Consider the following 22,230-nt stretch of genomic DNA (forward strand, 5'->3'; position numbering starts at 1 on the left):
ATACCTGTTTAAAGACAAGATTATATGAGACAACATAGTTTTACTCAATATATAAGTTATAATTATCGTATGATATATTTCACCCAAAGAAGACTTGAAAATCTTAGACAAACAAGAAAGTTTTTAACTGAATACAGTAGATACATAGACATAGTCCATCGCCGACACTTACATAATAATATAACAATACTAAGTTTAAGAAATAATCTTAATTGGGAATTATTTTTCATCAACGACGAGATAGTTAGAGCTGAAGATCGTATTAGACATCTAGAACAAAATGTAAACTTTATACCTTTAGGTTAATAGATGCAAGATAATTATTTAAAAGTCAAGCAAGAGTTAAATAACCTATACCCAGAATATATTAAATTAAGTAGTACCAAAGAAAACCAGTTAAGACTACAAGAATTAATAGATATAATATCAGGATTAGAATATAAGTTACTAGGATATATAAAATCTAGAAAGATCTCAAAGAACCAAAAGCGATTTAGACCATATTAATTGTATGAGAACACTACCCTTTGTTAGAGAGATAGCTATCAATCATTGGTATTTATATAGAAATATAGAGAAAAGACGAAAATATAGACAAGTAGAAAAAGCCTTAAGTGCATATTTAGAAATAATAAATTCAGAAACATTATCATCACTAATAAACAATAGACTCTAACAAAGTCAGATTAACGAAGAGACAATCTCTGCTATATCGTGGGAATTACAAGGTATAAGAGAAGATATAGAAAGACTTACAACTAGTATAGAGTACCAAAAGAAAGTTTGTAAAATAAAGATCCCGTTAGGGTAATAAAAAAATAGATACGTTAAAAAATCTAGAATACATAGACTTAAGAATATACCCAGAAAAGAAATATAGAGCATTAAAAGATCATAGTATTATAAAGTGTAATTTCAGTAACGGAGACCATATATTACATAGTGAAGACAAACAGTTGAACACATTAGTAGATTTAGTCATAAATTTTAGTGAAAAAATACAAGAAAATAATAAAGACATTACTAGAATATTAGAGGCGGTAGAAGCATCGCAGACTAAGCAAAAGAAAACTTTCGAAAAAGTAGAACAAAATCTCGATTACTTAAAAACACAAGAATTAGAATTAGAAAAGAAAGTCCAGACTCTAGTTAACAAATTTAATCTAGAAAAATTACCTATAAAGACGGAAATAGGAAAGTTAGTTAAAGTTATTACAGAAAAACCAAAAGAGATAGAACTAAAGACAACCCAAATCGTCTCTAAATAACACAACAGATAGAAGTTTTAACTAATGATATTAAAGAATTAAAAAAGACAGTAGAAGAACTAAAAGAAATCACTCTTTCATGAGTAGACCAACCTTAGCTCAAGAAGAAGCCACAAAATTAATAGAAAAGTCTATACCTTTGCCAGCAGACTATAAAGATTATATACCTAACGCTAAATCAGATCAAATAACACTACAACAAAATATTACTATAATTTCATTAATATTAGAAATAATAAAGAAAATCGAAATAATAGCACCAAGGTTAGAATTAATAAGTGAGCGTGTTTGGTTGTTAAGTGAACAACAAAAGGAGAAAAATAAAGAAGTTGAAGAATTAATAGACCAATTAAAAAAGGTAGAAATAACACCTCAAAAAGAAAAGGTCAAAATAACTAGAAAAGCACAAAAATGGACCTTCTTCCAATTAGATCAAGAAACGAAGGAGGATCAGAAAAGCAAGAAAGACCAAGAGTAAGTTTTTCAGATAATAGAATAGGTAATAATTTCTTATCAAGAATCTTAAGTAGAAGAACCAACAATTAAGTGAGGTAATAGATGTAGACCGAGACATACAGATTTTCCAACAAAATCAATTAAAACTATTAAATCCAAAGACTTTATATAACATAGGACAGTTTTCAAGAACAGCACAATTATATAGACATTATAGAGAAGAGCAATTGCCAGCCATAGGAACTAAAGTTACCACTATAAATCTAATAAATCCAGAAGCTTTAAGACAAATAAAAAATACTGGAAGGACGCTAATGCATATGGGATTAATAGTAATAGGATTAAAGGGATTAACTAGAAAAAATTTAGGAACTAAAGTCTTAATAGTAATCTACGATGATAGATGGTCAGACATGAAGAAGTCAATAATCGGAATAACAGAGGTAGATATGACAAATAATGGAGGAATTTTTTATATTAATCCAGACTTTATAATGAATTTAGCAGAATTTGGAAAACATATAAAAATAGGAATACAGACTAAAGGATACGAAGAAATGTGTAATGGTAATAATTTATTAATGTGCATAGGATTTTTAGGAAAAATGACGAATAATAGTAATACTAAGTTTAAAATTAAAGTAGAAGATGTCGTAGAATTAATGGGAAATAGAAGAATAAATTTAATTAAACCTATAAAAATAAATCCTGAAGAATATGCAGGGTTAGAATGGAAATTAGAAGACTTTAGTAGAAAGAATATTTTACAACCGGAGTCACACTTAATGTACACTAATTCTAAAGGAGAGACATCTATAAGATTTATCAATTATAATTATACATCACAAAGAGACATAGAAGAAAAAAGTACTCTAGATAAAAATGAAACTACTGAGTCAACCCTTATGAACATAGAATTAATAAAAAAAGATTTTGAAGTAGACATAGCTATAGAAGAAGCAAAAATATTTCATAGAGAAAATAAAAATATAAATTTTAGATGCAAAGGATGTAAGTTAGGAGATCTAACAATAGAAGAAACTATAAGTCACTTTAAATTATGTGAAGCTAGAACCGATAATTGGGGATATAGAGTAGAACATATACACCAAAAGAAATCAGACGCTTTCGATAAAATATTAGAAGATATACAAGATAGTGATGAAGAAATAGAATTAAACTCAATAATAAGCCAAAAAGAATTAATGGAATCTAGTGCATCTAGTTCTAGTCCATTTCAAAGAACAACATGAGAACAATACACAGTAGACACGAGCACAGGAAATGTACCTAGAAGAAGAGTTTTTAGAACAACAGGAGAACCTATAGACAATATAAAACCATCTGGGAAAAGAATGCCTATAGAAGAACCTATTATTCTCCAAGAAGGAGGTAATAAAGGAAAAATATTAAATATAACAGCTCATGATCCACAAAGATGAAATTCAGTAATAGACCTTTGGAAAGGAATAGTAGTAGCAGACTATATAAAAACTTATAATGATACAGATGCTGAAACTATGTATAAATACTTAGAGACATTTCTAGGAGAATCAACTAAAGCTCTATGGGAAGCATATAAGGAAGATTTTCCGATCGAATTTCAACACTTAGTATCCATGGGAGCAAATCCATACAATTTTACTAATAAAATACATACTTTAATTACAGGAGAAGATCCAAATAGTGGATTAGTAATACTACAAAGAAATGCTTTAATTAAATTAGAGCAGTTAAGTATAAGTAGTTGGTTTCATATTAAAAAAAAATTAAATGATTATTTTTATTATTGTACAATTAGTGGAAATGCTTTTGACCAAGAACTAGGAAAGAAATTATTTAATAAACTACCAGGAGCTCTAGGAAGAGAAATAGAAGACAGATGGAATAAAAGAGACGGGGTAGTACAAAATCCTAATTTAAAATGGTCAATAGGACATAGAATACAACATATAATGGATATACTACAAGAAAAATGCACGCATATACAAATACAAAAACAATTAAAATAAAATGAGATGAATTTTTGTAAAAGCATGGTATACACTACTCAAAGTTATGATAAAGACAATTATAAAAAGAAAAAGTATAAGAAATACAGAACCCAATATAATAGAAACTACCCTCAATATAATAGAAAGAAATACTATCTTAGAAAATCATCAGCCAGAAAACCCTATTTAGAAAGAAATAGACATATAAGAAAATACAGAACAAATAGAAATTATAAAAATAAACTGGAATGCTTTACTTGTGGAAGTGTAGAACACTTAGCAAATACATGTCCAAAAAGAATAAATAATAAGACACGAAATTCACAACTAATTGAAGATTTTCAAGAGACCTTAATAAATGTAGATGAATATATGTCAGACACAGAAAGTATATACTCCAAAGTAAGTGTTGATACTGAAGAAAAAATTAAAACAGACTCAGAAGCAGAAGAATTAGTTAATGAGATAGGATTAGAAAAACTAGATCTAGAACCAATTCAAATGGATAATCTAGCAAATATATCAGAAGACCGTAGTCATGACTTCGAAATAAATAAAGGTTTAGATAGTAATGCATGTTTCTCTTGTAAATGGTTTCCTAGTAGAGATAAAAGAGCAAAATGCAAAAATTGTTTTATAGAAGGATGTATCATGTGTATAGAAAAAGAATTTAAGACAAATATACACAAAGAAGAAAGACATAAAAAAATAGAAGACCCTACTATTAGTATAAGAATAATGACATTAGAAACTAGAATAAACGAATTATAAACCAGGTTATATAAATTAGAAAAAGGAAAACAAAAAGAAGCAGATAGCGAAGATGAAGAAATACGTTTATCTAATATACAACCACTAAGAACAATACCGGAAGATTCAACAGTTGAAATAATGAGTATAGAAGACCATGGAGCCCTAGTATGTAATGAAGATAAAAAATTAGGAACGATAAAAATACTTGCAAGAATTAAAATAGATGACTATGAAATAGAGACATTAGCATTAGTAGATTCGGGATGTACTAAATGTATAATAAATAAACGAATAGTTCCACCAAATTTAATAAAAGTTCTAGACAAACCAGTTGCAGCCATGCAAATGGATGGAACTCATAATATATATAAACATTATGTTCATAAGGCATACATTAGCTTTATCAATACTTGTTCAGAATTTTATAAACCTAGTTATAAAATGGATAAAATATGGGTAAGAGACTTGAATATAAATAGACTTTGTCATTGGATTAGACTTTATGTTACATAACAATGGAAGTTGCATGATTACAAGAGATGTAGTAATCTTTCTAAAAAAGATTACTCATACTCCAGTACAAGCTCATAAAACTGAAACTAGAATCAGACATAAGAAGATCTCTACTCCAGACCAAATAAACCTGCAAAAGAAAGAAGAGAGTTGTTGTAAGGATTGTCAAGACAACAATACATGCTGTAAAAGCAAAAGAGAAATAAAGAATTTAATTCTAGAAGAAGAAGAAATACTAGACGACGATAATCTAATAGGAAAAAATTATACTTTAATAGACATAAAAAAAGAATTATATAATTTTAAAACAGGGATAGAAAGGATAGGAGTAATAAAAAACCAAAACGATTTAGATAATATAATAAGAATACTAGATCAGATAGAAATTATAGGTGAAAAACCTTTAAAACATTGGAAAAATAACAAAATTGTATGTAAATTAGACATAATAAATCCAGAATATATAATTAAAACAGCCTCAATAGAAGCAACTAACCAAGATATAGAAGACTTTAAAGTACAAATAAAAGAATTATTAAATTTAGGAGTAATAAGAAGATCTACTTCTAAACATAGATCTACCGCATTTATGGTAAGAAATCATAGTGAGATAGTAAGAGGAAAAGCTAGAATAGTAATAAATTACAAAAGACTTAATGATAACACCAGAATAGATGGATATAAGTTACCAGACTAAACAGAACTAATAAATAGAATACAAGGTAAAAAGATCTTTAGTAAATTTGATTGTAAATCAGGATATTGGCAGGTACGAATGCATGAAGAAAGTATAGAATGGACTGCATTTACCTGTCCTGAATGGCATTTCGAATGGTTAGTAATGCCATTCAGATTAAAGACAACTCCACCAATTTTTCAAAGAAAAATGGATAGTATATTTGGAGACTATAAAAGATTTGTCCTAGTGTATGTAGATGATATATTAGTATTTAGTAAAGACATGAAAGAACATTTAGGACACCTACAGACAGTATTTAGATTATTCGTAGAAAATGGAATAATAATTAGCAAGAAAAAGATGGGATTATGTAAAAATCATATAAACTTTTTAGGAGTAGTGCTAGGAGATGACAAAGTAAAATTGCAACCTCATATAGCTAAAAAGGCCTTAGAAATGCCAGATAAACTAGATAATGTTAAAGAATTACAAAAATTCTTAGGAATAGTAAATTATGCTAGAAGTTTTATAAAAGACTTAGGAAAAATAGTAGGGCCATTGTATTAAAAAACGGGATCAAATGGTCAAAAACACTTTAACATAGAAGATATCAGATTAGTACAAAAAATTAAAGAAAAAATAAAAAATATTCCACACTTAAATATGCCCCTAGAAACAGACTATTTAATTATTGAAACAGATGGAAGCTTTGAGGGATGGGGAGCAGTATTAAAGGCAAAACCAAATAAATATAGCAATAAAAGTGAAGAAAAGATATGTGCTTATCAAAGTGGTAAGTACCGAGAAAAAGGAAATATGAGTAGTATAGACACCGAAACTTTAGCTGTAATATATGGCTTAAATAGTTTTAGACTATATATACTAAATAAACCAGAAATATTGGTAAGAACAAACTGTGAAGCGCTAGTAAAATTCTATCAAAAAATTAATGATAACAGTAGCAGTAGACGAAGATGGTTAAAGTTTATGGATACTATTTCAATTTATAATTTAACATTTGAACATATAAAACGAAAAGATAATAATCTAGCAGACCAATTAAGTAGATTAAAAATCACATCTAACTGATTTTTTATTTGAACAGCATGAGACAATCAAGTTCTCAGACAGCAGACAAGGGAAAAGGCATAGCCTCAACCCAAGACACTTACATACAAAAGGTACTAGGTAATCTTCATTTTAGACCTACATCTGCATTAGACAAAAACGCCATAGAAAGAATACATTTTGGAACCAATAATTTAGTATTTTTCCCACCATCTAATTTAACTTTTAAGGTATTACCAGAATATATAATAGACAAACAACAGACATGTTTAGTAGACAATTTATGGATATCGCATAACAAAAAAGACACTAGTCATTTTGTAGCCACTCTAAATACACTATGTCAGTATTTTACAGACAAAAATCCAGATAAGAAATTTAAATTTTATGTTGTAATCCATGGTAGAACTAATGGTATTTTTCAAACCTGGATAGAAGTTTTAGATTCTATCAAAGATATAAGAAGACCTCTTTTTAAAGGCTTTAATGATTTCACTGATGCATTAAACTATGCTAGAGGAGTGTTGGGTCCAAACTACTATATTTCTCCAGCTCTCAGACAAAATCCAGATAGAACCCCTCAATACAATATACAAAAGGACACAGACAAAGTGATTTTTTGCGACCACTGCTCTACTATGACTGAGACCGTCAGAAGACTTAACCAGCAGAAGAGACACTCATCCAAGAAAAAATGAAACTCTTGGAACAAGCAAGACTGTTGGAACAAAGACTACAAGCAATTAAGTTCGAATTAGTACAATCCCAGCGTTCTCTATCTCAGAAAAAATGGATGAGACGGGTGTGCATTCCCCAATGAATGCAAATAGATCCACTGTATCAGATAAAGATACAGCTAGTCCGGTTCAAACGGTAGTCGGTAAAGACTCATAAAATCCGTTGATGGCTGTCACTTTGCCAAAAAGTGAAGATGAGGGATGACCATCTCTCCAGACAAGACGAATACTACCAAAGACACTGACGCAAGGAGCTACTTCTACCAAGAAAAGCATACTTGCAAAAAAAAAAAAAATGACAACATAGAAAGTATAGTTAAAGAGACTTTGAAAAGATTTTTCCAAACAAAAGCAGAACAAGACAAGCATATAATCAAGAACCCTAGTCCAGAATTATCTCCAAGCCCAAGGATGTCTCCAGTCCATAATTCAGAAGAAGGAGATATGGTAAATTTCCAGAATAGTGCATTTCAAGATTCACAAGACCCAAACGACTACGATTCGGGAATGAGTTTTGAATCTATTGCACTACATAATTTAGACGCATAAAAAAAAAAAAAAAATATATATATATATATATATATATATATATATGTGTGTGTGTGTGTGTGTGTGTGTCTGTGTGTGTATGAAATAATCAGACAGAAGTAGTGGAGGAAATAGTTATGATGAGACAAAAAGCTGAAAGATTCGTTGAACAAAAGCAACGGCTAGAAGACATTTGCAGAAAAAGAAAGCGTTATTAAAATAAACTTTAATAAAGCAGCCACAGTAAATGGACAGATCAGCTAACAGACAAGTAAATAAAGTTTTCTTTTGAAAAAGTTCACGTGACGATGGGGCCTAAAGAGCACCCGGCTGAACTCAAAAGATTCTTCAGCATTTTGAAATCCGGATTTAAAGTCCGCCAGACGCCTATAAATAGCAGCATTTGTGAAGAAGCAAAGACGTCACCAACAAGAGCATCAACCACCTTTCTCTAGAAAACTTCCATATTCCCCTTCTCTTTCATCAAATGCTCCAATCCCTTGCCCAGTCAAAAAACTGTGTAATATAAACTCCTATTGTAAATTAGTATTAAGTTTTTAATAACTACCCCCTAGTGTGAAGTAGTTTTTGGGGTTCCCGCTCTCTCCTTCTTCAAACCATGTAAGTTTATTTACTATGTTTTCTGTACTAATCTCCCTATTATGTAAATTATTTTGTGATTATTATGTTTAAGTAATTACTTCCTTATCATCATGAATTTGTTATTCTTAGTATATGGTTATTCTCTTAACTTCTTAATAACCTCGATGGATTAACCTGTAAATTCCTAGGTTTTAAAGAGGCCGTTTTAATGTCCAAATGATAAAGGACGATGTTGGCCGTGGTTACCAGGGTGTGGTTAAAGAAGACTGTTATTAAGAACAAAGGTTAAGAGAAAGAGATGAACAGTATAACAAGATTCGTGACTGGACAAAGTTCAGATTAAGTTTTAAAAAAAAAAATACTGTTCATTTTACTGTTTTTAAAAAAAAATAAAACACGAAAACTAAAACTTTGGGAGATAGACAAAAATATATATATATATATATATATACACACACTCTAAGACAGGTTCTAATGGACAGAAACATTTTAATAAAGAAGATATTAAATTAGTATAAAAAATCAAAGAAAAATAAAAAATATTCCTCACCTAAATATGCCATTAGAAACAGACTATTTGATCACAGAGACATATGGAAGTTTTGAAGAATGGGGAGCAGTATTAAAAGTAAAACCTAATAAATATAGTGATAAGAATGAAGAGAAAATATGTGCTTACCAAAGTGGTAAGTATAAGAAAAAAGGTAATATGAGTAGTATAGATGCAGAAATTCTAGCAGTAATTTATGGACTAAATAGTTTCAGATTATATATTTTAAATAAACCAGAAATACTAATTAGAACGGATTGCGAGGCTATAGTTTAGTTTCATAAAAAAATAAATGATAAAAATAGTAGTAGAAGAAGATGGTTAAACTTTATAGATACTATATCAATCTATAATTTAATTTTTGAACATATTAAAGGAAAGGATAATAACTTAGCAGACCAGTTAAGTAGGTTAAAAATTACTGTTAACAAATAAAAATGTTTTATATTGACAACATGAGACCAACAATCCCACAGACTGCACACAAGGGAAAAGCCGTCCAAGCCTCCTCCTCAGACGCTTACAGACAAACAGTATTAGGTAATCTTCATTTTAGACCACAATCTTCAATAGGAAGTAATGTTTTAGAAAGAATACAGTTTGGGAAAAAGCATAACTTAATCTCTTTCCCACCGTCAAATATGACATTTAGAAAATTACCAGAATGTGTAATAGATAGACCACAGACATGCTTGGTAAACAATCTATGGATAGCATATAATAAAAAAGATAAAAAAACATTTTATAGCAACTTTAAATGCCCTAGGCCAATATTTTACAGACAAAAACCGGGACAATTTTTTTTAAATATTATGTTGTAATACATGGCAAGACCAACGGCATTTTTCAAACTTGGCCAGAGGTTATAGATTCAATTAAAGATATAGAAAAACCCCTTTTTAAAGGTTTTAATGATTTTACTGAACGACTATGCTAGAGGAATAGTGGGTCCAAATTATTATATTTCTCCAACTCTTAGACAAAATCCAAATCAAACTCCTCAGTACAACATCCAAAAAGACACAAACAAAATAATTTTCTGTGACCATTGTTCTTCCATGACTGAGGCATTCAAAAGAATAAACCAGAAGAATGAGACATTGATACAAGAAAATACAAGACTCATGGAGCAAGTAAGAATGTTAGAACACAGACTCCAAGCGGTCAAGTTCGAGTTGGCCCAATCACAGAGTTTTCCATCTTAGGATAAAATGGATGAGACGGGTGTGCATTCCCTAATGAATGCAGTAAAATCCACTGTATCGGATAGAAATACAGCTAGTCTGGTTCAAACGGTAGCCGGTAAAGACTCATCAAATCCGTTAATGGCCATCACTTTGCCAAAAAGTGACAGCCATACCTTAATGCAAACCATAGTGAAATAGTAAGAGGCAAGGCTAGAATGGTAATATACTATGGGTTCCTTGAAAGGGAACCCTCTTTCCATCTTTATTCTTCTACTACTATATTTATCATTTTTTTTTTTATGAAACTTAACTATAGCCTTGGTGGAAAATGGATAGGGGGATAGAAAAAGAGAAGATTCAATTTTTTTAAATTCAAAATATAAAGTTTATGACTAGAAACTGTGATGTATATCAAATTTTTAAACAATCCTACTCGATACTCCCTCACTCCTGATTATGTTCTTATCATGTAGTTAAATCTCTAGGTTTTTGTTTATCTCTTTTTTTTTAAAGAAAAAAAAAATCTGGACTCTGTCCAGTCAGGATTTTATTACACTTTTCATCTCTTTCTCTTAACTTTTGTTCTTAATAACCCTCTTCTTTAACCACACCCTGGACATGGCCAACCTTTCGTCCTTTATCATCTTTTGGACATTTTAATGGTCTTTTAACACCTAGAAATTTACAGATTAATCCATCGAGTTTATTAAGAATTTAAGAGAATAACCATATACTAAGAGTGACAGATCCATAATAACAAGAAATTACTTCAACATAGATTTATAGAACATAAAGAACGTAAAGTTTGGATCCACTGGGATTATCGATACATCATCCAGGATAGATTCATTAAAGAATTTAGAGTATTTAGACTTAAGAATATATCTAGAGAACAAATATGGAATACGAAAAGACCATACCATTATAAAGTGCAATTTTAGTAGCGGAGAGCACATATTACATAGTGAAGACAAACAACTTAATGCGTTAATAGATCTAGTATAAATTTTAGTGAAAAATCTCAGGAAAATAATAAGAATAACATTAGAATATTAGACATAATAGAATCTTCACAAAATAAACATAGAAAGATCTTAAGAGTGTTTTTCTATCTTTTAGTGAAAGATCTTAAGAGTGTTTTTATAAGCACACCCCTTAAGAAAATGCTCACTCCTAGATAATTAAGAGTATTTTTCCTAACTTACCCCTAATTAAATGCCTAGGAAAAAAAAAGCTTAATGATTCTTGATTATGTAAATAAGGGTCGTTTTGAAAGAAGAAGATCAAGTTCTTCTTGAAATCCTAAAGCAGCACTTATTTTAAAACAAAATAAAAACCTAAAAAATCACTTATTATAAAATGGAGGGAGTAGTATATTTGTAATTTTGTATAGAAACGAGTGAGTACAGGGAAGTGCGTAAAGTTTTACCATTTGTAAAACGAAGATGAAACACATAAATAGAGAAAGATTTTAAATTAGACATAAATAAGAATAAAATGAGTCAAATACTTTAATTAATATTTCTTAAAAAATGTGTAAAATAAAAAAAGATAGATAATTTGAGACGGATAAAATTACTATTTTTGAATAGGTAGAAAAGAGTATAATAATAATTTGTTATTGGATGTCTATGAAATAGAAACGTCAAAGTGGGTACAGCTAATATGGATCACAAAAAATGCTGTCTTGACAACTGATGCTGATTGCATTCACTATTCATCATACAAAACACACACGAAAAGAGGAAGAAATAAACTTGTATTTAAATTTATTTATTTGTAAATAATGTCATTTGCCAGCCATTAAATATCTAAACACAAGGGGTTATTTGGTACACGGTATTAGTTGGGATATCCAGTACTAACTGTGGGATTAATTTTGTATCATGTTTGGTAGAAGGTATAATTGTATCAAACAAAGTATAAAGTGCATCTCAAACTTAAAAGATGGATATCCCATCTTATCCCATTAATCCTGAGATTATTTTATCGCATCTCTTAGATGGGAATTAGTCCCAAGAGATGGGATAAATTAGTCCCAGAATAAAATTCTGGGATAATTTTGTTTACGTACCAAACGACCCCTAAGGGATAGTTTGGTAGCCGGTTAGCATTATGCGGGTATTAGTAATGTGGGTATTAGATATACAAGTTATAATGCAGGTACTAGTTAGGCAAGTATTAGTTATGCAGAGTTTAGTTATGCATAAATTATTTCTTTGGATGTTGGTTTGTTATAGCAAACGTTGATAAATCTTATATACTTTATAAAATTAAAATATTTTTATTTACAAGTAAAATTAAGATATTATATTTTTAAAAATAAATATTAAAATATTATAGTAAAAGATTATATAGAGAATATTTGTTTAGAAAAAAAAAAGTATTTAAGTGGGAAGTAATAAGGGTAATATTGTCATTTTAACTTTTTATTCATGTATTAGTTATTCATGTATTAGTTATCCCATTTTCTACCCCTCATAATATAATACAAAGATTCTCTCATAACTTATATATGTATTAGTTATGCGGGTTTTTAAATTACAAACCAAACGTCGTACTAATTTTATACATGAATAACTTACTTCCTAACTAGCTACTAAACGTTGTATAAGTATACAAAATTAATACATGAATAAGAGGTCTCTTTACTAGCTACCAAACGTGGTATAAATCATGAACAAAAATGTTTTTTACTAGCTACCAAACGACCCCTAATAGTAGTGTAGTAGTATTATAGGCGAATACTAAAGAGTCCAGAACCAAAATGACCCCAAAAAAGACCTTTTGAACCAAAATATCTCAATAAAAAAAAAGGTGACATAAGTATCTTTAGCGCAGTAATTTACTGCGCTAAAGGAGTTAACTGTAACGGCGACGTTAACTCCTTTAGGGCAGTAAATTACTACGCTATAGGGTGCCCTTTTTTTTTCTTTTGGTTAACTCCTCTTTCTTTACCCTTTTTAACGTACTTTAGCCATAGATTAATCATTCTTCGGGACCTCGAAACTTCAATATTTTATACAGAACCCTATTTATTTTTGTGCGATTAATAAGGTAGGTTCAATACATCAAGGATAAGCAAAACTTCGGATTGCCGTTTTAGTGGTTGAAAAGTGCTCGAACTCTATTTTTGTTTGAAGACTTGGTGTCACTAGCTTTAAGTTCTTTATGTTTTAGGGTTTAGATTTAAGTGTGCTATTTTTTAGTCAAAATTGTAGAATTCATACCAAACTCAAAATAATTAAATTGCATCTTTCATAACAATATGAAAATACTTAACCTTGTTCATTAATAACAAACCCAAACTTTTTTAAAATACAATTATCAAAGAAAGAAAGAAAAACTTAAAAAACATTCATCAATTCATGCCCTTGAGTTGATCTTCCGCCACCACCGCGAGATGTGCCACCACCACTAGATCTGCCACTACCACGAAAGTTTCCTCCACCACGAGAGGTACTTCCATCACGAGATGTAGTTTGACCACCATGCCGTAAGGGACACTTGCGCTTATCATGAACAACATAATTACAAAATGAGCATTTTCGAGTGTATCTCCCTGGTGGAACATCCATTTCATTAGGCGTACGGGAGTATGCTTTTTTTTTTTTTTTTTTAATTTATGGATAAATGCTTTATTTGCAACCATGGAAAATGAATCCGGTGGCCAATAACTCTCACTACCAAGTGGGTAGAACCTTCCAGCATACGTTTTTGCATAATTTTGAACTATATATTCCTCAGCCATGTACGTGGAGGCGTTCTTTCCCATTGCGATAAAGCACTTGAAGGCATGAGAACATGGCATGTGATATGATTGTCACATGTGCATGTTCTTGGAATCTCACAAAATCTGTATTAATAAGGTTCGAAGTTTGAATATTCAACCAACGCATGCATCCAATAAGTGTATCTTGCAGTGTTACGTCAAATCAAATCAAGTATGGAGAGTTGCATAAAGCATGAATTAACTGTGTTATGTCAGTGTATGGCAGAATAACGTAGTAAATTAGTGCGTTATGTTAGTAAATTAGTGCGTTATGTTTGCGATGTGTTTTCACCCTCAATTGTCATACAGAAAAACGTCATAATTCGAATCCAAAATTTGCGTTTCATGAAAGGCAAGTGTTATATAACGTAATTTGACAAATAACTACCAACCACACAAAATTGAGTTACTATGGCAGTTTTTAACCAATTTGGAGATATTAATTGTGTTATATCGTTCTCTCCAGGAGACATATTCGACGCAATGGGTAGGACATGAGAATTGCGTGAAGATTTTGAATACTCGAACAACCCGAACGAGAGATACAACCAATGTTACAACAATATGATGATAGAGGAGAGGGATTGACGTGTCAGGGAGGCTTCAGCACTGGAACAAAACTTGAGGTCACTAGGGCTTAAACGCCCAAAAAGACGTGCTATGTCAATGCCTCGTGGCACTCTACAAGAGTTGAATTTTGCTCTTAACCGTTTTCAGGAAGAGAACAATCGGATGAAAATACGTTGCCTTAGGTAGAATATGGTCAACATAGTTACGTCAGATTCAGATCCAAGTGGGATTCAGACTGTGAGATGTCCGATAAAGATGATTCCCCATGAGATTATTAATAGTTGTACTATATTAAATAAAGTTGGTGGGGTCATAGTCATGATCCCACAACCTATTGAGTTTGATTTCTATATAAAGAGCCTTTTGCTATTTATTATCTACTTAAAATTCAATACCTTTTGCTACTTAGTATCTACTTAAAATTCAATGTCAAATAGTAGAAATATAGATCGGTCGGTATTTTTTCCACTGGATTCGAATAGCAGTGAGGATGAGAACTCAAATCAAAGCAACTATTCCAGTGATTTCTCAACTGATAACAGTGAATTCGTGCTAGACGATTTCAAGCCCCGCCTTTTAATAGAGTGTAACGACGATTTTCGCGAGCTAAAATATATAGATCCACGTGAATATTATTGTGGTTTACTCATGAATGGGCATATCGATACTTCAAATCACAATGTCTTGTTCGTGACTTGCAAAATCTCAACTCTCAAATCCCAACAAGGTACTCAATAACCATGCCTCAAGTAGGTTCAGAAACTTGCGAGGCTGTCGTACAAAGGATTAGGAAAAAAAACAACAGAATGCTAGCAAGACGTTGTAGATTTTACATGCTATAGTTGGCCGAAGAACAAGCATCATCAACCGATAGGGAATTAACATCTACAGAAAAAGATATGTCTTAAGAAACCCAAAATATTGTTCTGAGGACGATATTAAGGACTGATGATGATTAAGAATATTGTGATTTTAGTTTTATGTTTAATTTATGATGATGTTGTTATTTTGAAGAATATTAATATGTTTCGTTTTTTCTCAACTCAAGGGCACGAATTGATGAATGTATTTTAAGTTTTTTCTTTTTTTGATGATTGTACTTTTACTACTTTCGGTTTGTTATTAATGAACAGTTTAAGTATTTTCATATTGTTAGAACTTAAAGCTAATGACACCAAGTCTTCAAACAAAAATAGAGTTCGAGCACTTTTCAACCACTAAAATGGCAATCTGAAGTTTTGCTTATCCTTGATGTATTGAGCCTACCTTATTAATCGCACAAAAATAAGTAAGGGTCTATATAAAATATTGAAGTTTCGGGGTCCCGAAGCATGATTAATCTATGGCTAAAGTACGTTAAAAAGGGTAAAGAAAGAGGAGTTAACTAAAAGAAAAGAAAAAGGGCACCCTATAGCGTAGTAATTTACTGTCCTAAAGGAGTTAACATCGTCGTTACAGTTAACTCCTTTAGCGCAACAAATTACTGCGCTAAAGGTACTTATGTCACCTTTTTTTTTGTCGTTGGGGTATTTTGGTTCAAAAAATCTTTTTTGGGGCCATTTTGGTTCCGGACTTAATACTAAACCCCGAAATGAGAGTGGGCCCACACACAAGCTAACCTAGCCCCTCAATATAAGCAACAACCCACACCTTGTTGCCGAAAGACTTGGGTGTACATTTCTATTCTAGTTTTTTTTTTTTTTTTTTTCAATGTTCTAGTTCTCATCTTAGAACCCCTCTCTGTCTCTCATAACACATGTCCAGAGTTTTCTCAAAAGCCAAGATATATGTAAAAACAATCCTTAGGTCTGCAAATCGTATATTCCACTAATATTGTATTTGTTGTTTGTGTTCCTCATCCAACTTTTCACCTATTTTTTCGGTTTAAATTTTGTTAAGTTTCTTTATTAATTTGTGTTTTTACATCCATCAACTTCTTCATATCCCTGACATTTTGTATCTAAGGTTGGATTTTACCTTCTTCTTAAATTTTAAATAAATAGAATTTGGTTTTAATTAATATTTTCTTTGATGTTTATTATAAGATCTAACTTTTACAGTTTGAAGCTTTTTTATTTTTTTGTTGTTGAAATTTGCTATCAATTCATATCCTTAAATTTATAACACAAAATTCTACCTTTCACTCTTTTGTTTTTGCTGATTTGATCATTTATTCCTCAAGATTGTGCTTTAAATCTCAGGTATTTGAAGTTCTTTCCTTTTTTGTTGTTCTTATCGATATTTTTCCTATTACTAAAAAAAAAAGAGAGAGAGAGAAAGAAGAGATACAACTGAGATAAGTAAATTTCTAATTTCTTTGAGCCTAGTAGTAGATGTTTTTAGACATGATTGTTCAAACAGAATAGATAACAAATATTTAAACAATAATTAACATAAGAAGTAGATAATAATAAGTCCAAACATAGTAATTAACATGAGAAATCAAGTTCTAACATGAGAAATCAATCTCTAGATTTAAAGTTCAACCATAGACTCAATCATCTTCATCCTCTGAATCCTCAGCATCTGCTCCCTCAGAATCATTATCCTCATCTTTCTTCTCAGCATCTGCTCCCTCAGAATCATCATGCTTATTGTTTTCATCCGCAGCATCTGCTCCCTCATAATCATCATGCTCATCTTTCTTCTCAGCACCTGCTCCAGTCTCATCTCCACTCTCAGTATTTGCCTGCCCACCCTCAGCTTCTTCACCATTCTCGTCCTCAGCATCAGACTCAGGCCATGGGGGAGGCCAAGCAGCTTCTTGCGCAGCATTCTGTTGTTCCTGAGGCCGCTGCATTAATATGTGCTCGAATATTCCAGTTGCTCACGCTTATCTGAGCTATCATAGCGTCGTTAAGACGTTTAAGATTATCATCTGTAGGGTTCTCATCATATTGAGTTTGTGCGTGGCCAACATTCACTATTGCCTGTTCCTGCATAGATGCTATTGCAATTATCGTTGAATGTGCCATCCCCTCGGGTGTGCGTTCTCCGAATTGCTTGATTAAATAACATCGGTTAGCATTTACTAGGCATATGCTATGAAATTGATTGTTAAAGATGTAAATACAACAATAGGTTTCAAGGCATATGCTATAAAATTGATTGTCAAAGATGTATACAACAATAGATTCCAATGTTTTTGTATGTAACTAAATTAAATTTTATGCTTTAAAGCCATTGTTAAACCAGGTTTTTGTTTTTCGTTCTCATTGTGCCTCTACCAATAAGTTTTGTCCCCTCTTATGTGTGGAATAAATTTACCCCTCTGTTATTGTTATTCTATCAAAATAGTGTTATTTTTCTCTTGTGTAAGTTTAGATAGCATCAACCACTTATTTGTTTTTTGTCCATTTTGAGCAGTCCTACCTGGAGTTGGCAAATACGTAACACACTGGAAAATTGTATGAAGCTTGAAGAATTTGTTCAAACAAACGAGGAAAGTTTGATAATCTAAGTTCGCTTAGGTGCAGTCTTATCTTAAATTGAAATCATGTGTGGAAAGTATTAACTCTTTTTAATACTCATGTGAAAAAAATATTTGCAATCGCAATCACTCATTTATTTAGTTACAGGAGTATAATCTTGGATTAGTGATGCAAGTAGTGTCTTTTATTTATAACCGCAACATTCAACAATCGACGCTTAACATTTCTAACTCTCAAGAGGTACTAAATAAGTGATAATTTAATATGAAAATAAGAGGTATGTAATTTGCTCACCCCACAATGAAAGTAGTGCTGGAATGTCTCATCAAGTGATCTAAATCCTAGCGCGTCACAAAAAGGGCATTGCAGGTTCTCCATAGTTTTCTGCAGTAAAATAGCATTATATTAAATTTGAATTTCAATGGCAAAATCCAATACGGCAAGATTAGAAAGAGGTATATAATACTCGGATAAAATGTATGTAAAGGTCCTTAGACACATATACGCATTCCAGTTTGTCCTTAATGCCTCTGGTTTTTTAATTTTGTGTTTTGGCAAAAGGCATTTTTGATTCCCATATTTTTAGAAGAGCATTACTGTACCCTCTTAATTTTCCTATTGTTATGTAGCCGCTTGGTTAAAAGTAATACTCCCTCCGTCCCAATTTATGTGATATATTTTGATTAGACGGAGTTTAGAAAAGAAAGAAAGATTTTTGAAATTTGTGGTCTAAAATAAGTTATTGTGTGATTGTAAATCATTTTATTAAGAGTAAAAAGTAAAATTTTAAGTTAAATTATTTTTAAATATAGAAATGTTTAACTTTTTCACATATTAAAAAGAAAAATTATCACATAAATTGAGACAGATAAAGTATTGGTATATCTACAAAATGATCAACAACCCAATAATGAATATGGATCCACACTATCCCTATTTTCAGGGAGATAACGTATATTTTGAGTTAATCCATAAACTAACTCATACATTAGTATAGTTAGTTATATATCTTCAATGAAGCTCGTTTAAGTAGTAACTAATTAAGGCTTCATTTGTTTGCACTTAATGGAGATATGTAGAGGTTTACATAGATCGGATTGGTTCAGTTTTTTCAAATACCAAACCAAATCAATTGCATCTGGTTTTTAAATCTATAAACTAAACCAAATCGGCACAAGTTGGGTTTTTCAACCTCGAGTTTTCTCGGTTTTTTTGGATTTTTTTTTATATAGTCTTTATACAAAATATATAACTTGTACTTCAAATATTTCTTTAGTCCTAGTAAGATACGATTATCTAATTAAGATGTTTTCTAAGAAAATAACACAAATGTGAGATGAGAGATGACATTGTATTAAAATATTCAACAACAAAAAAAAGTATTGAAATCGCATAAAATAAATGATCATAATCTAAAAATACTAAATCTAAAAGTAATAAGTCATGCTATAATAAACACGGTTAATTTATAAAGCATATAGAAAATGATCATAATCTAAAAGTACAAGGTTATTCTAACATAAGTACGGCTAATAAGTATTAATTATATGATTAAATATTAAAGATAAAAACATTAAGTTATTTTCACCGTCTAAACCAATATAAAATTAAAGTATAAATATCCAACATTATTGTCATTCTTAGTGTTAGAATTGAATTTCTTTTGTTAAAATTAGTATTGATTTGATTTTTGTTGGGTTTTATTTAAGTTACTAATATTCACGGGCTATAGAACTTGGATCATTCAAAATTCTAATTCCAAGCTTCAAATAATATGTTAAAACACAAAAAAGAAAAAAAAAACTATGAAAAATTTTAAGAAATATTTATAAATTACATTATCAATAAAGATTTTATGTATAAAATATTTTTAAAATTGTATACATGTAATGTTGGGTTGGTTTGGTTTGACTTTTTTTTTTTGTTAAAATCAAACCAAACCAATAGTGGTCGAGTTTTTCTTTCTAAAACCAAATCAAGTCAAACCAAACTACCAGTCGGAGTTTTTTTTTTCTCAGTTTGATTCGGATTATCAGTTTGTCAGTTTCCTTTGTACACCCCTAGAGTTATGCATCTAAATGCTTCAGACCTTAAGCCATTCAATGCATTTGTTTACATTGAGATCTAAACACTTATTTGGTTTGAATAGGTCTTAATCATTTAAATCTAGAACAAAGTCTTAATAACATTAAGAAGTATTTTGTATGGACAATATTTTATCACCGGCTCCACACAACCCCCGGCCACTCCCACCACCACCCCAACCATCCACTACCCACCCCCACTCACCACCACCCCAAGCCCACCTACCCACCACTAGCCACCCCACCCTACAAACCCACCCACCCAACCCCCACGCCATTCACTACCCCCGCCTAACCTCATTACCCACCTACCTTACCCTAAACCACACCCTCTCACCACCACCCCTCCACCATCTCCACCCTCCCACCACCACACCTACCAACCCCCCATCGAAAATCGTACAACCACTACAAACATCTCCACCATTACTGGCAGATAAAAATATTTCACTTTTTTATCAAATAAGATTTTTATTTTTATTAAATTTGTATTTATTTTTAATATTTAGTTATTTTCTTATTTGAATTGTATGTTTATTGTGTTTAAATAAATTATTATGCATTCAAATGTTAGAAAACAAATAGTCTTAATCATTCAGTGTTCAGATCTAGAGACAATATCTTAATCATTCAGATGTACATTCAGATTCAGCCGTTTTAATTTTGATGAAAACAAATGAGGTCTAAGAATGATTCCTGAAGTATTAAAAAATAATAAGGCTTATTAAAATTAAAATACATAATTTTCATCTTATAACAACTGCTAATTAACATACAAGTAAAATATATAGATCAACTTTAATGTATGAAAGAATTAACTAATTTTATACAATGAAACAATTCCTTCTCAAAAATATTCAAATCTTTAAGGATCTATCAAATCACCGGTAACCACCCACCAAAATAAAGAAAAATAATAAAGAAATAAGATTTCTTTACATTTAAAAGATGAACAAAGAAAAATCAAAGTTAGAATTTGTTTTGCTAGCTGTGGTGGAAGGCAACATTTTAAACAAACCATGCACGTTTCTCTTTCACAAATACAAAAACTAATGCACAATGAATGAACATTCAAAAATTTGGGATATTACTACTCATTAAAAGTAGAGGTTATGAAAATGAAGTGGTGTGAATATTAACTAAAAGACACTAGCAAACAATAATATTAACTCAAAGGACACTAGTAAACAACAATATTAACTCAAAGATACTAATAATATTAACTCAAAGATACTAGTAAACAGCAATATTAACTCAAAAGACAGTAGTAAACAATACTATTAACTCAAAGATATCAGTAAAGACGCACCAAAATTGCCATATTAGATCAGTTACTAATATCTTTTTGGGAATAAATGTGAGACCAGTATCGAACTTTATGCTATAAATGAAGAAACAACAATTTACATACATGAAGAAACAATAAACTTTTTATGTCCTAGAAATATTTTTTGTGATTTATTTGTGATATTTTCTACAATTTTGACTCGTAAATATGATACACAAGTTCTTACCTGATTTCTGAACAAAGGAAGAGATATCCTAATTTCAGGGACAACTTGCTTGTGAAATTTTGATGTGAAAACATTTTTTCATTTCTTGAGCCCCCGGATTATATACCTTAGATTTGGGTGGGCTAATTTATTGGGATTTTGCATTTGTTTCCACTTATAATCCATCTGAACCATTAGATTTGTTTTTTCAACTTATCATTTTGTTTTGGGGAAGTTACATAAATGCTGGTAAATGAGTAAAATATTTCATAATCTAAACTATTAACTAAATTACATAATTCTTAATATATCTATATCTATATATATTAAAAGCATGAATAATTTTCGCTATATGTTAAACGATGAAAATATCCTCTAATTCTATTGATCGACTTTTATACCCTTAATTAGTTACATTAATTTATATAAGAACCAATAAAAGATAGAGATAATTACACTCAATATCAATTGGGGTACCAATACTACCAAAGTTGGCCCATATTTGAGTTTCTTGCCCACAGTAGCCCCTCTTCAGTTTAAACAA

The sequence above is a fragment of the Lycium barbarum genome, chromosome 3 (assembly GCF_019175385.1).
Source record: "Lycium barbarum isolate Lr01 chromosome 3, ASM1917538v2, whole genome shotgun sequence".
Taxonomy (NCBI): Eukaryota; Viridiplantae; Streptophyta; class Magnoliopsida; order Solanales; family Solanaceae; genus Lycium; species Lycium barbarum.